The 16,202-nt window shown below is 35.9% G+C and overlaps 1 pseudogene; it reads left to right on the forward strand.

The window, feature by feature from the left end:
• The first annotated feature begins 4,756 nt into the window (after positions 1-4,756).
• Positions 4,757-4,869, forward strand: LOC129251017 (U2 spliceosomal RNA; annotated as a pseudogene).
• Positions 4,870-16,202: the final 11,333 nt, after the last annotated feature.

Raw genomic sequence — 16,202 nt, forward strand, 5'->3', positions numbered from 1 at the left:
TTCGTATTTCTAATCAAACTTCAACTCATTTGTTTTATATTTATAATGAACCAAATATGTACCATTTTGGTCGACCACATTTTGCCATTTTTCTTCTAGAGACGTTATTCCATCAGTGTAAAACTTTTGTGGTTTTTCCACGAAAAACTGCGACAAGTAATTTTCACAGGCTTCTCTTGTCATCAGTTATTGGCAGTAAAATATAGAATCAATCGTTCGAGCAGGCTGGAGCAGTTCATAGTGGATGATTCTTTCCAATCCCACCAAACACACAACATAACATTTCGAGGCGTCAATCCTGGCTTTGCGACCATTTGTTGAGCTTCACCACCCTTGCACCATGATCTTTTTCGCACATTATTGTCGTATTTGATCCACTTTTCGTCTCCTTTTACCATTCGCTTCAGAAATGGTTCGATTTCATTTCGTTTCAGCAAAGAATCGCAGCCTTTTTAAATGGTTCAAAACCGTTTGATGATGAATATTTAGTGCCTTGACGATGTCATGGCAGCTTATGTGACGGTCCCATAATTTCATCGAATTTTTCAACGATAGGTCGACCGGAGCGAGGTGCATCTTTCACATCGAAATTTCCAGAACGGAAGCGAGCGAACCATTGTTGGGCTACACGAACTGATACAGCATCGTCTTCGTAAACTTCACAAATTTCATTGGTGGCTTGCGCGGCATTCTTCCCTTTTTTATACAAAAATTTCAAAATATAGCGAATTTCTTCATTATTTTCACTAATTTTTGAACAGCTATAACTTTTTTTCAACTTCTCCGAATTTAATTTTTTTTGGTTAAATGAAGCTTAAAATGTCACCTTTCTAACACCATATGATATGACACGATGTGATTGGTAGCACTGGAGATAGATGACTCTAACGACATCTATTGTTAAAATACGAAAAGACTTTTTCGACTACCCAATATTTTCAAAAGACCTTTGCAAAGATTTCTTACTTTATATACCAGTTGGGCAAGTAAATGAAATACGCAGAGCTCTAGCTCTTACGGGAGCCAACCATGTCTTACTCTGGAGCAGTTCTACTACTATATCTCCGTGTTCCATAATTGTTCTCGAATAAACCATGGCTGCATAAGCAACTTCCGGTGCATCACCAAAACCATTTCAACAGTATGGCCTTGATTTTGGGGTGCTTATAACCCTACCAATTTTAATATTTTCTAAACAAGCAAGCGTGTTGCGTTACTCGAGAAACATCTTTTGAAACATGATTTAGTTATTATGGTTTTTGGGGCTAATCATCCAAGAGGGTAAAATAAATTTGAGGTATCGGGAAAGAAACAATGAACGAAAAATAATAACCCACTGGATGCCATTGTAATACTAAAGCTTTAATGAAATCTGCATCACTAAGTTATACTGCAGTAGAAAATTCTTTAATTTCTTCAGGGATTGACCGAAGAAAATCAGCGAAGTTTTTCATTTTTCAACTTACCGGGCGGGCATGTTAGTAGTGTCTCCGGTGTGAATCGTAAGCTCTCGTAGGCGCTTTCGTGTCGTGATAATTCGGCTACGGGTATCGAGCTCTGATGGCAAATTTGCCAAAACTTAATTTTCAAAATAATTCAAACAAAAGCAGCTGAGAGCTGCAAAGAGTGTTTTAAAATGAAAATTAATTTTACATCCATTAAAGCTACTTAAGGCATAAACACAATGCCGTCGCAAAACAAATGGGTGCCAAATCACTATAACCAGGCAGTTCTTAATCAGTACTTAAAAATAAAGCGAAAGTGAACGGACGAATTTCACAAAGCTCTTAGTAATTGATACGAAAGGGCACCAATATAAACGTTTTATTTATTTACTTAACTCTTGCGCAGTAAATAAACACATTTAAAGCTAATAATAAAAATTAAAGCTAATAATAAAATAAAATAAGGCGAGAGCATCAAGCACCAAATCACACCAAAGATAACAGTTGCCTTAACGCGCCAAAAGAACTTAGATTTTGCTCTCCGGCACCTGATAGAGATATCACTACTCTTTCCCTCCTCTGGAGTGCCCAGTGCGCGTCAACATCAACTCCACTTCCTCCCCACATATCAAAAACATCAACCGGTACATCCTCTGCCACTTTGTCAACACCACCAAGCCACCAGTTCGCTCGCTCCACTCTCCCGCTCAGAACGACATCAACAACCAGCCCAACAACAGCAGAAAACACAGCAGCTACAACATTAGTATGTTCTTTGTCCCATTTGATCTGTTCTTCGACAGCAACTTCAAAAACTTTCACAACATAGACATTCCCGCAAGTACAAAATATCAACACCATTACCATCAAAGAATCAAATAAGCAAGAAAACCTGAAACAACTAAAACGAACAGATGAACAGTAACAAAAAACATAAAAACCAAACTCGAAATACTATACAAAAAACTTTAAAGGGTACTGGCTGGACAAGTCAAATTCAAACAACCATTTTGAGTTGCTGCCTTGAGTAAGTAATACCTGTAGTAGAGTCACAATCACTAAATTTTTGGCAAGCAGGCATATCGATGCGGTCGGCCGGGTGCTTTTCAGGGGAAGGGCGAACCGTTGCCATAAGTTCTAGAGGTGAGAAACGATGTCTTTGCTCGTATACACAAACATACGAGTAAATCGACACGAAGAAAATGTCGATTTTTCTTTCCTGAGAACTGAGAAAGCGTACGTTAATCGTATATATATATATATATATATATATATATATGAATATATGTCTACATGTATGTATGTATGTACAAATGGAATATAATAGCATAAATATTGTTTTTTAGTATCTTTGATGCTTTGGCAATATTTCAAATTTAATGTATAATTACTATTTATGCAGGTATTTTTGAAGTGAAAACTTCTTTAGAATCGTTGGGAGTGATTTGAGAAAAAGTGAAACAAAAAAAGCGACACTCTTGGCTACGAACATTACATATAAACGTAGCGACGAACTAAATAACTTTTAGGCCAGCGCCGACAGCATGGCGCGATAGCCGAGCGGCTAGCAATGTGAGCTTCTGATCCAAAATTCTTGGTTCGAATCACAAGAAAAAAAATTTTTTTATACAGTTATTTTATTTTATTTTATGATATGTTTATGAGGAGCTTTTTTTCATGGCAGAAATACACTCGGTGTTTTGCCATTGCCTGCTGAGGGGTGAGCGCTATTAGAAAAATAGTTTTCCTTAATTTTGGTGTTTTCACCAAGATTCGAACTGACGTTCTCTCTATGAATTCTGAATAGTAGTCACGCACCAATCCATTCGGCTACGGCGTTTGTTTAATTTTACTGATGCAAAAATGAGGAAAAATATATGAATACAGTTTGCTTACTGTTTACACATTTTCCAAAGGTGACGGAGAACAAAAAAAAAGTCGATTTTCAAACAAATACGAGTGCATATGTGTAATTGTGTTAGAGTTTCGGTCACGCCCCAGCAAAACCTGCGTGCATATGTGTTTGTAACATTCAAAATAATGTAATTGTGTTAGAGTTTCGGTCACGCAGGTTTTGCTGGGGACGCTCATAATAGCAACCGCGTGTGTATTTTTATATTCGTAAATATTTTCATTTTTAAATATTTACCGCAATTATGCCGAAAAATTATACAGAAAAGTGTCGTGAGTATCGACAGAAAAAAAAATCAATAAATAGCATCACGGAATTCATTCACGAAAATTTAATAAAGTATACACCAGAAGTATCGCGGATACTTAGAAAAGATTACAATAAAGTTCCAATGATTTTAAGTGGCGATTTTAACGTAAATTTTGCATTGGACACAGCGGTTCCTTTAATTGACGTTCTCAATACAACATTCAATTTAAAAATGTGTAACAATCGCACTGAATCGACAACACGATCAAAAACAACCATTGACGCGGTATTTCAAAGATATGTTGACAACATCGAAACCAAAGCATTTGTATCATATTTTATCTATCATAAGCCACTCGTATCATTTGTTGAAATTGAAAACATTGAGGATGAATAATAATAAAATGAAGAAAATAAAATATGAACTTTATAGCAATATTATAATGAACATATAATTATCCCGCTCCTAATGCTGCTTTCGTCTTATTCTCTCTCAGTTTGTTTTACGGAAGGTTTCACTTCTATCGCGTCTAACCGTTAGACTGGCATTTTTTGAAGTGAAAACTTCTTTAGAATCGTTGGGAGTGATTTGAGAAAAAGTGAAACGAAAAAGCGACTCTCTTGGCTACGAAGCGTTATATTATATGTTAATATAAACGTAGCGACGAACTAAATAACTTTTATTTTTTCTTGTGATTCGAACCAAGGATTTTGGATCGGAAGCTCACATTGCTAGTCGCTCGGCTACCGCGCCATGCTGTCGACGCTGGCCTAAAAGTTATTTAGTTACGAAGCGTTATATTATATGTTGATATAAACGTAGCGACGAACTAAAAACTTTTAGGCCAGCGCCGACAGCATGGCGCGATAGCCGAGCGGCTAGCAATGTGAGCTTCCGATCCAAAATTCTTGGTTCGAATCACAAGAAAAAAAAAATTTTTTTTTTTTGAAATTTGCATTGTAGGACATTTCTGATTATTTATTGAAAACAGGTTTTTGGCTTTTCTATTTTTGGTTTAGATACTGAAAGTCAGTTTAAGTGAATCGGTATAAATATTTCGTACATTAATTTTTGTGAGCGTGTAATTCTCAAAAGGTTTATTAGAAAATGTATTGACAAGGTAATATAGTTTGTTGGTTGTGTATGGTTATCGCTTCTCGGCCTTATGGCTAAGATCAAAGTGTATCAGCTTAACATCTGATAGATCCTCCATCGGAGTACAACTAATGTTAAGCTGATTTTAATATATCTAGCGAACCGTCACTCTCGAAAAGAGTGCGGGAATTTTTTATGTATCACCCCGGGGGGGAAATGTCCCCCCGAGGAAAACGGTCTTGGGAAGAGACATAAATTTTTATATGAATACAAGTAGACGAAAATGGAAGAAATTTGTAAGTCTGTTTTTTCGGTCCGTTTGGGTATTTTTTTTGACAACATCGAAACCAAAGCATTTGTATCATATTTTAGCTATCATAAGCCACTCGTATCATTTGTTGAAATTGAAAACATTGAGGATGAATAATAATAAAATGAAGAAAATAAAATATGAACTTTATAGCAATATTATAATGAACCTATAATTATCCCGCCCCTAATGCTGCTTTCGTCCCATTCTCTCTCAGTTTGTTTTACGGAAGGTTTCACTTCTATCGCGTCTAACCGTTAGACTGGTATTTTTTTTTTTTTATTTATTTTTATTCACGTTTTTTTGTCATATGAAATATTTTATAGTATTTTCTTTTACTCTGCCATATTTTATTTTTTATCTTAATATTTATATGTCTCATATATAAAATAAATATTACATATTTTACATCTTAATGCATCTGAAAAACCTATGATCAAACGAACTGATATACATATTTGCACATGTCACCGTGTATACGTATGTTTTTTTTTTCGAGGAGGAAGCATCGAAAGCCTAACCCCGTCAGTGTGGGACTTTAACCCAAACTAAACCTCCTACCGTCAAAGTACCGATCCCCCTGGTACAACCGTTAAGTATTCGTCGGGAGGCGGTTTGAGCACTAAACTCAACGTCCGTTATTGTCCTGATGCAATACGTCGAAAGTAGCATCTTTTTTTTACCACCCACTGTTTAGGTCATCTGATGAGAGAGCCACCCCTGTCATAACAGTACTCCCCCACCCACCATGTCTCTTTCCATACCACAGAAAGGTAAGTTTCTATGTCTGGTATCGTCAGTTTACCTGCATCCAAATAAATTTATCTAGAAAGTGGTCCACCAGCACAACCGTAAGTTACTAAATCTACTACTACAGGAAAAGTTACTACATCTACTACTATGGAATTTCAGCGATATAGTGCTATGCTTTCGCTTTTTCGCCTTCTCTCCATTTGTCTCAAATCATTGAGTACGAACGCTGACAATTGTTTATACAATCCCATACTTCTTTAGATTGTAGCATGTGTGGAACAACATTGTCCGGTGTTATTGGTTCTGCTATTAGGTCCTCCAACAACTCTCGTTCTTTATTATATCTTTGGCAGTGAAAGAAAATATGCTCCGCATTTTCATTAGCCTTGGCACAAAATGAGCATATAACTCCATCATCATGGCCATACTTGTGGAGGTATTCTCTAAAACAATCATGTCCTGTCAGGAGCTGCGTCATATAAAAGTCGACATTACCGTGTTTTCTATCGACCCATGCCTGCACATCACTAATGAGTCGGTGTATCCATCTCCCTTTGGTTGTTATATTCCAGCGTCTTTGCCATTTAGATAGACTCTCGTATCTGATTTCTTTGCGCTCCTCAGCTATTAACGACCTGCCAAGGCTTCGGCTCTTGTCATATATTCTCTTACTTTCCAGAGCCATTATATTATATCTGGGAGAATTATGCCAGAAATTACCCCGATAGCTTCATGAAATACAGTGCGAAAAGCCTTTGCGACTCTAATAGCGCTCAGTCGAAACAGTGATTTTTTACTCATGCCGTATGTTTCGTATTCGCTTGTCCCCACACAGGTGCAGCATACATTATAATGGATTGGGTAAATTTTGCCAGTAGTAGCCTTCTGTTCTGGCTTGGCCCGCCTATGTTAGCGATTATTCGAGACAGCGCCGTGTTTACCCGTGCTGCTTTCTCACAAGCTTTTCAATGTGCACTTTTAAGTTTAAGCGTGCATTAATCATGACTCCCAAGTATTTCAGGTATGGTTGGGTGTTGATGTTATGCCCGTCTATGCTTAGTGTGATGTTCTCAATTTTTTTTCTACTTGCGATCAAAACTGCTTCAGTTTTTCGGCCCGCAAGCTGTAGGTTTGACGATGTAAGCCAGTTTTTTAGTTTGTGAACTGTCGCACTACATATAGTCTTGATTTGATGAAGCTCTTTTGCAACTATTGCTAATGTCATCCGCGTATCCGATTAATTCGACTGCTTTTGGTATAGGGATGCGGAGGATTCCATCGTAGAGCACATTCCACAATAGAGGGCCCAGCACAGGCCTTGAGGGACTCCCCCAGTTACCCTATATTGCTTAACTCCTTCGTCTGTATCATAGAGAAGTATTATATCTGACAGGTAGCTTTTTATCAAACGCAATAGATATGGTGGCGTGTCCAGGTTCCCTAAAGCTTGCATAATGTGGGACCAGCATGCAGAGTTGAAAGCATTTTCTACGTCCAACGTTATGACGGCGCAATACTCCTTGGTATCATGCATCCATCTTGTTCCTTCAGTGGCATTTTCCGCTATTGATGTAAGTTTTTTTATTGCATCAATTGTCGAGCGCCCCCTGCGGAAACCATATTGGTTGTCGGACAAGCCTACTTTTTCAATAAGGTGCTGCTCCAAACGATCAGCAATAAGCCGTTCTAAAATTTTGACCATCGTATCAATCATACAGAGGGGTCGATACGAGCTTGGTTGACCCGGCGTCTAATTAGGTTTCGGCAAAAGGACAAGTCGTTGCTGTTTCCAAATTTTTGGGAAGACACCATCTCGAAAACACTTTTGATACGTCTCCGTGAAGAGTTTTGTATCTTCTTTCAGTGTGAGTTTAAGAGCTCCGTTAGGTATTCCATCTAGTCCTGGAGCTTTAGCGTTTCCGTAACAGTAGGTATATCTGTAATAAATGATGCGTCTGCTGGTAGTCGGTATTCTTGCTCATCTTCTTGTCTTAGGAAAAGGGTTTCCACAACCTTTTTTAAGATAACAGGACAAGTCGGCGCTTTTCCGTTGCAACCACTTATCTTAGACATCACGAACTTATACGTTCCTCCCCACGGATTTTCATCAGCTTTGGCACACAGTTCTTTGAAGCAGGAAGCCTTGCTTTTTTTAATCGCATTTTTGAGGCCCTTGCGTTTTACTTTGAAAATTTCCCGCAGCCTTTCTTTTACACTTGTTCCTCTGCTTTTTTGGTATTGACGTCTAGCTTTGTGGCAAGCGCCTCTGAGTTCAGCTAGATCACTGTTCCACCAGTATGTCGGTTTCCGTACGTAAGTTTGTGTGTTCCTGTTTTCGATCTTCCACCCTTTTTTCTGGGCTTTTTTAGCAGGCTTGTTCTTTCCTTTACTTGGTTTCGGATTCATTATTTCGATCATTATGGCCAAGTGGTCGCTGTGGGTAGGTAGGTAGGTAGGTAGGGTGGTTGTCGTAAGACACACTTAGACCTTCGGCAGGTCCATTGTGATACCACTGGAGCTTATCCTTACTCTACGTGTTCCTTTTCAAACCATCCGGTGGCTTTAAAAAACGAGCAGAGCTTCGTTAGTTTTAGATGGGCTATATCCGCTACATCGGTTAGAAATGCTGTATCGAGGGTGCGCATCCTTCTCCTAGCTAGGCTTTCACACTCACATAAAAGGTGTCTGACTGTTTCTTCTTCTTCTGTATTTAGACAGCTTCTACAGAAATCGAAGTAAGGTAGTCCTAACCTTCTAGCGTGGCTGCCTATTAAGGGGGGAAGCTGGTCTAGAGCGCAAAAAATGGGCATATTTTATGAATTTATTTTGACTCAACAAAGGAATCAATCGAAAATCTGTGAAATAGGTTTAATAATATAGCTTTCATGGTACAAATACAAAATTTTTCGTCTGAATTAATTTCAAAATGGCCGCTGTCCAGCAGTTCTCCTAAGGCGCTTTTTTTTCTAGTGGGTCCATTGCCGAAGACGTAAACTCCTTAATTTTTGTCCTGGATCAAAAAATAAAATTTTTTTAGTTCTATATAACAACAGAAAGAGACGTACGTAGGATTTTTTCGATATTTTGTTTCTTCGCGAAATGGTGCACGTTTGAACAAAAAGTTACAATTTTCACTATAAAGAACGACATAAAATTGTTGATTAAAAAAAAACTATGTAATGTAAATAAAAAATCCTACGTACGTCTCCGGAGAAAGGTATTTCGAATGTATTGTCAAAATTTCGTAAGAATCGGTGAAGATTTGTTCGAGTTATGTCTTCGGCCAGTTTAAAAAAAGTGATTTCGAGAAAAACGCGTTTAAAGTTGTAAGTATTGTAAAATCATACCTGCGAGGCACTGCCGTCGAATGAAAAATTTGGGCATTTAGACATTTTTGCTGGCATCCCTCATTTGGTATATTATTTCTAAGACCCTAAAGCACCTTTTAAGACAAAAAAAAATTTTTCGATTTTTTCAAAATTCTAGACCAGCTTCCCCCCTTAAACAATGACCTGTTAATACACCTATCATTTTTCTTATAGATTCCCTGTTGAATCTTAGCAAGATCTTCGATCGACCGCTGTTCCAGTTCGGCCATGTCTGTCTGCTTAGTTCACATGTTTTGAGGTTTTGCCAGATTGTATTTACCTTTTTGATGGTTTCCCTGTCTATAAGTAATTTACAAGTGGCTATAGGCATGGGTATCAGCGCCTTATCCGGTTCGAGATCGAGCGTTGTACCGGCTCTTGCAAGTTCATCCGCCTTACAATTTCCTGGAATGTTCCTGGCCTGGTACCCAGATAAGGTGCACCTTGTAGCACTTAGATACGTCATCTAGTAGTTTAAAACATTCTAGAGCTGTTTTTGACGAGTGCGTTTTTGATTCCAGCGCTTTTATTGCTGCTTGACTGTCCGAGTAAATGAAGACTTCCTTTGTGGATAATACTCTCGTTTTTATTTCTTTAAGCCCCTCTTTTATGGCAGTGACTTCCGCCTGAAATACACTGCAATGATCAGGTAAGTGAAATGATTGGCATACTCCGAGTTTGTCGGAGTAGACCCCTCCTCCTACTTTGTTATCCAGTTTTGAGCCATCTGTGTAGATGTTTAAGTCTTTTATCTTAACAATGAGCCCGTTATCCCATTCCTCTTTGGAAGGAAATACTGTGTCAAAGGATTTATTAAAATTGATGTCCTTGGTCCTACAGAAATCCGTTGTGTTGGGAATACAGGGGAATTGTTCTAAAATTGAGGAGTGTCCTCTTTGGTTCGTTCTGAGTAGGCCGATTTCTCTTAGTCTGAGAGTTGCTTTGGCAGCTGTTTGCTTACCGTACTGCTCTATTGGTAAAATGTTAAGCATAATATTTAGTGCATCTGTGGGTGTGGTTCTGAGGGCCCCGCAGATGCAAAGACTGGCCATTCTTTGTACGTGTGCCATGGTTCTTTTAATGTACAATTTATCTAAAGCTGGCCACCATACTAATATGCCGTATGTTAGGATAGGTCTGACAATTGCCGTGTAAAGCCAGTATACGATAGATGGGGAGAGACCCCAACTTAGTCCTATCAGCTGTTTACAAGAGTATAGTGCTATTGTCGCCCTTTTTACTCTATCTTCGACATTTGCCTTCCATGTTAGCTTTCGGTCTAGTATTAGACCTAAGTAGCGGGCCTCATCACTAAATGACAGTGCCGTTCCACCTAGAGTCGGAGGAGTTATATTTGGCATTTTGTGTTTCCTGGTAAATAGGATGAGTTCAGTTTTATTGGGGTTGACGCTTAGCCCATTTGCTTTTGACCAGTTTTCAACCATATTTAGTAAATCCTGCATGACTTCTATGAGTGTATTGGGGAATTTCCCCCTTACTACCATTGCAACATCGTCCGCATATGCTACTGAGTAAAGCCATGCCAAGTGATCCTCGAAAATTTCACTAAGTCAGGGATTTTAGGGCAAGATGTCTCGTTATGTAGTCAAAGTCATGTTAGCGCTATTCTATAAATATTTCGCGCAAATTCCAATTTTAGCAATTGTTATTAACAATCAAAGTTTTAAGCAAGATTAAATTGAAAAATTAATTACTCCAAAACTACAATAGATAATGACGTGAAATTTTGCATACCATTCAAGTATTGTCTGTACTATTTGTCAATTGTTAATAACTTTTTTTATTGTGACAAATAGATAAATAAATAATAACTTTTTGTAATCAGTTGCATTTTTTCATGTTTTCTTCACGCTGTTAAACAATCGGACTTACGCATGATTGTGCGAAAAACGCTTACCTTCAATAATCTGAAAAAAGAATTTTGTACTTTTACTCCATTTCCGAGATATTGACTGTTTTGTAACTTAATGCGCTCGACGGTGGCATTGCTGCCATCGGCTGATCGGTCGCGCGGCGGCTTGAGGGACCGCGCAAACTGAAGCAGCGTGCACGTTTGAACATGCTCGCACAGGATTTATTGCCTATTGACTGAATTCGCCACTGCTTTGTGTCAGTTCGATTGACCCGATTTACATCTGGAAGGGAGACACTGGAAATTCTCTTTTGAAGTTTCATTCGCGTTCACACGGGCAAAAATGTTTCCGCGACATTTTGACATTTAACACTTTAGCATCGTCTGGTTCGGATGTATTCTAGCACGCGCTTACATGTAAAGCAGAGAGCGTTCGACAACAGTTTCTTAAATATATGAATGAAAAATGCAATCTGGAAAAAATTAAATTAAAAATACTTCATATGTAAATAATTAACTTAAAATTAACTTGAGTAACTAGAAATGCGAGGAAAATTAGAATTCAACATAAACATGCCCCATAATATATTTTAAATTATACCTACTTTACTAGCAAAAATAATCGTACATTTCCCAAGCAGTGTTCGGATGTTTGTCATCTTTGTTATCTTCCGTTTGCTTGAAAACCAACACATAACTCAGAACCTTCTCCCACAAAAGAAGAAAACGAATGAAGCAACTATAAAAAATTGGAAAGATTGGAAATACGAATAAGAAGAGCAAAGCGTGTCGCCGAGTACGGGAGACAAAATCCCTTCTCTCTTCCCCGACCGTCCTTCGCCCCCGAACAAAATGTTTCCCTTCCAGATGTCTCCAGATGACTGGTGACAAAGCATATTTGCATATTTCAATATTATTATAAATATGGTTCGACCGAGCGAATGCTGTAATCCGTTTATGAAAAAAGGCCATAATTGTGTCCGACGCAATTTATTTTTGGTGACATCTAAGTGGAATGATAAATTTGAAAAATATATTGGTGAATATGTTTGTAAAATGTGTCGCAAAGAATTATATTAGGGTGCGAAAACCACTATGATCGCACTAGGTGAACATTGTCAGAATACGAGGTGAGCTGTAATATTTATTCAATATTCTTCGAGTAATTATTTAAGTACACGGTGCAACACTGAAAATACACCTGACAAATTACACACTGTAGGTTGTTTATATGGTCGAATAATGCATAAAAATATTTTTGTTATTTTTGTTGTACCCTCCAATTTTTATTTATTTATAAAAAACCGTTTTTTTCAGACTTTGCGCGGTAATCTACGGATATCTCGGTCATTTTTCCACCGATTTTCAATATTTTATATGTTTTGAAAATGATATTGTCAGACCTTTCAAATGATGTACAACAAGTAATTACTCAAACTAGTTAGTTCTTATTTTTATTTGATTAAACCTGGAGAAAGTGTTTTTTTATCATTTTTTTAACTTTAACAATTTTTTATTGCATAATTTTACTAAAAAATTAAAGATGTTTGTTAATATTCTTTGAGTGCATTTATTAACGAAGAAATTAATGTATTACTTTCAATAATCGGACAAAAATTGCGTAAACTATGCTAGTTTTCCGTAAATAGAAAAAAATGTCTGGAATATCTATCCATTTGTGGAACCATAGTTTTTGTCTTTAGATGCTTTCCATTTAAATTCAACCGGGCTATTCGGGTCATGTTCTTCGATTTCGATGTAACTTAAATATGTTGCTCTCTGGTCAAAATAATGAGACACGTATTTTTTTGTTCGCCCGAAAAAATTTTTTTTCAAGAGTTATCGGCAATTTTGTTTTTCGCCTCAAACTCGATTTTTTTTAATTATATAAGAAAAATTTTTTTTTAAATGCCCATAACTTAGTCAAAAATGAACCGATTTTAATAATTTTGGGTTCAAAATGATCGTAATTACATACACAAGCGACTTCATGTAGAAACAATTGCAAAAAAGTAGTTAAAATTTTTTTATTTAGCAAAAAAGAAAAAAAATTGAAATTTTTTCGAAATTCAATATTTCAAAAAGTGTATTTTTTTTTTTTTTATAACTTTTTCCAAATCAAAAGGACATCTCAAACTTTAATTGAGCTGCATGCCTAGTAGCTAAAATGAGTTGTTTTTGAGTAATGAATTTTTGAGTAAACACCCTGTTTCGCAGTTTTTGTTTTTTGCAAAAGAAAAAATTTTCAACTACTTTTTGCAACTATTTCTCCATGAAATCGCTTATGTAAGTAATTACGATTATTTTGAACCCAGAATCATTCAAATCGGCTTATTTTTGACTAAGCTATGAGCAATTAAAAAAAAATTTCTTATATAGATTCTTTCCATTTCAATTCAAAAGGGCTTTTCGGGACATGTTCTTCGATTTCGATGTAACTCAAATATGTTGCTCTCTGGTCAAAATAATGAGACACATATTTTTTTTTTCGCCCAAAAAAATTTTTTTCTAGCTTTATCGGCAATTTTGTTTTTCGGCTCAAAATCGATTTTTTTAATAATATAAGATTTTTTTTTTTTTAAATGCTCATAACTTAGTCAAAAATGAACCGATTTTAATAATTTTGGGTTCAAAATGATCGTCATTACTTACACGAGCGATTTCATATAGAAATAGTTGCAAAAAAGTAGTTGAAAATTTTTTATTTTGCGAAAAACAAAAAGTGCGAAACAGGGTGTTTACTCAAAAATTCATTACTCAAAAACAACTCATTTTAGCTACTAGGCATGCAGCTCAATTAAAGTTTGAGATGTCCTTTTGATTTGGAAAAAGTTATAAAAAAAAAAAAATACACTTTTTGAAATATTGAATTTCGAAAAAATTTCAATTTTTTTTCTTTTTTGCTAAATAAAAAAATTTTAACTACTTTTTTGCAATTGTTTCTACATGAAGTCGCTTGTGTATGTAATTACGATCATTTTGAACCCAAAATTATTAAAATCGGTTCATTTTTGACTAAGTTATGGGCATTTAAAAAAAAAATTTTCTTATATAATTAAAAAAAATCGAGTTTGAGGCGAAAAACAAAATTGCCGATAACTCTTGAAAAAAAATTTTTTCGGGCGAACAAAAAAATACGTGTCTCATTATTTTGACCAGAGAGCAACATATTTAAGTTACATCGAAATCGAAGAACATGACCCGAATAGCCCGGTTGAATTTAAATGGAAAGCATCTTTAGTGATTATTTACTTGGAAAAATCACTGCATTCTAATGAATAATCGCCAATTTTTCGATTGATGTTCCGTGTTAAAGCATTGAAACAATTTTTCAACATCTTTACAATAAGCAAGGTTTTGTCATCGCCATCAATTTCAAAATTGTTATTGAAAATAGTCCGCTCAGAGTTTTTCCTTGTTAATGCTATTTTGAAATCATTTTCTACAAGATTCCATTGTTTTAATCGTGATGCCAAAACCTGAGCATGTCTGTATGAGAGTTCTAGATCACGTACTAAATCGTTCATATCTGAATTCGAAACAAAATGCCGCTATTTTGATTCTAATGCAGCTGTGATAAAAGGTTCATCACTATGTGAACTATTAGATGAACTGTTATCACCGCTTCTTGAATCATCTACTTTTTTACTTCAGTTAGCTTGTTTTCATTTTCTCTTAAAGATGGTTTCGTAGCAGTTAGCACTTCGGGATACTTTATACTGTTACGTGTTTTGAAGCGCTGACCTTGGAGGTTGGTTTGGCAAAAGTAGCAGTCTTCTGGTCTGTGAATGACTTGATGATGCCAAACCATTGGGCTCGAAAATGGCAAACGATCTTGAAAACACTGACTAGATTTCCACTTTTTTTAGTGATATGGAGCACGTGGAACATATATATTCTGGTTCATACCAGCGACTTTCACTATAATTGCGCTCAAAGTGAAGATTGTATGCTTCAACCACGATAGTATTTGTTTTTAATTTACGGTGATGTTGTTTATCAACAAATAAATAATCATTAATTATCCAAGTAAATAATCATTAAAGACAAAAACTATGGTTCCACAAATGGATAGATATTCAAGGCATTTTTTTCTATTTACGGAAAACTAGCATAGTTTACGCAATTTTTGTCCGATTATTGAAAGTAATACATTAATTTCTTCGTTAATAAATGCACTCAAAGAATATTAACAAACATCTTTAATTTTTTAGTAAAATTATGCAATAAAAAATTGTTAAAGTTAAAAAAATGATAAAAAAACACTTTCTCCAGGTTTAATCAAATAAAAATCAGAACTAAATAGTTTGAATAATTACTTGTTGTACATCATTTGAAAGGTCTGACAATATCATTTTCAAAACATATAAAATATTGAAAATCGGTGGAAAAATGACCGAGATATCCGTAGATTACCGCGCAAAGTCTGAAAAAACGGTTTTTTATAAATAAATAAGAATTGGAGGGTACAACAAAAATAACAAAAATATTTTTATGCATTATTCGACCATATAAACAACCTACAGTGTGTAATATGTCAGGTGTATTTCGTTTTTTTTTTTTTTTGTAGCACTGTGGTATTATCGCTTACATCATCACATTGGAAATTAATATGTCACATACTGTAAATAAACTATTGTAGTCTGCTGTTGCAAACAAGATTTGAATTTCGATTGAAAATTATTTCTTTTCAGAGTGAATGGATGTTTGCTTGTATAATGTGCAATTTCAATTTTTAATGTGAAAGTTAATAAAACATTTAAAATTACTGACTCCGCTAGAGTAAATCGCCACGTTTCTTTTTTCAGTCCTACTCAAAGTGCAGAAAATGAGATGTCGGATAGCTCTATAGATTCTTTTGACGATTCGGAGGATGAAAATTTCGAAATAAAGAACATTGATCATTCTTTGAAATTCGATAAAGTGAACCAAATTCTGCAAGACCTAGGCGAATCACCAATTAAAAAAAAGGTATTCTGATTTATGCGATAAGGAACTCAAAGAAATTGTTGCAATTGTTGTTCATTATTTCCGGAAAAGGAACAGAAAATGCAGAATTAAAAAATCAGAAAAAACAGAAAATCGATACTCAGCTTTTGTGAAAAATATTAAAGACGCTTTGCTTGAAAAGAACAGTGTTGACGACGGCAGTGTGACGCGGCTAAATTCCCTTTTAGCAAGCCCTGGTGCAGTACA

This window comes from Anastrepha obliqua, chromosome 6 (genome assembly GCF_027943255.1).
Source record: "Anastrepha obliqua isolate idAnaObli1 chromosome 6, idAnaObli1_1.0, whole genome shotgun sequence".
Taxonomy (NCBI): domain Eukaryota; kingdom Metazoa; phylum Arthropoda; class Insecta; order Diptera; family Tephritidae; genus Anastrepha; species Anastrepha obliqua.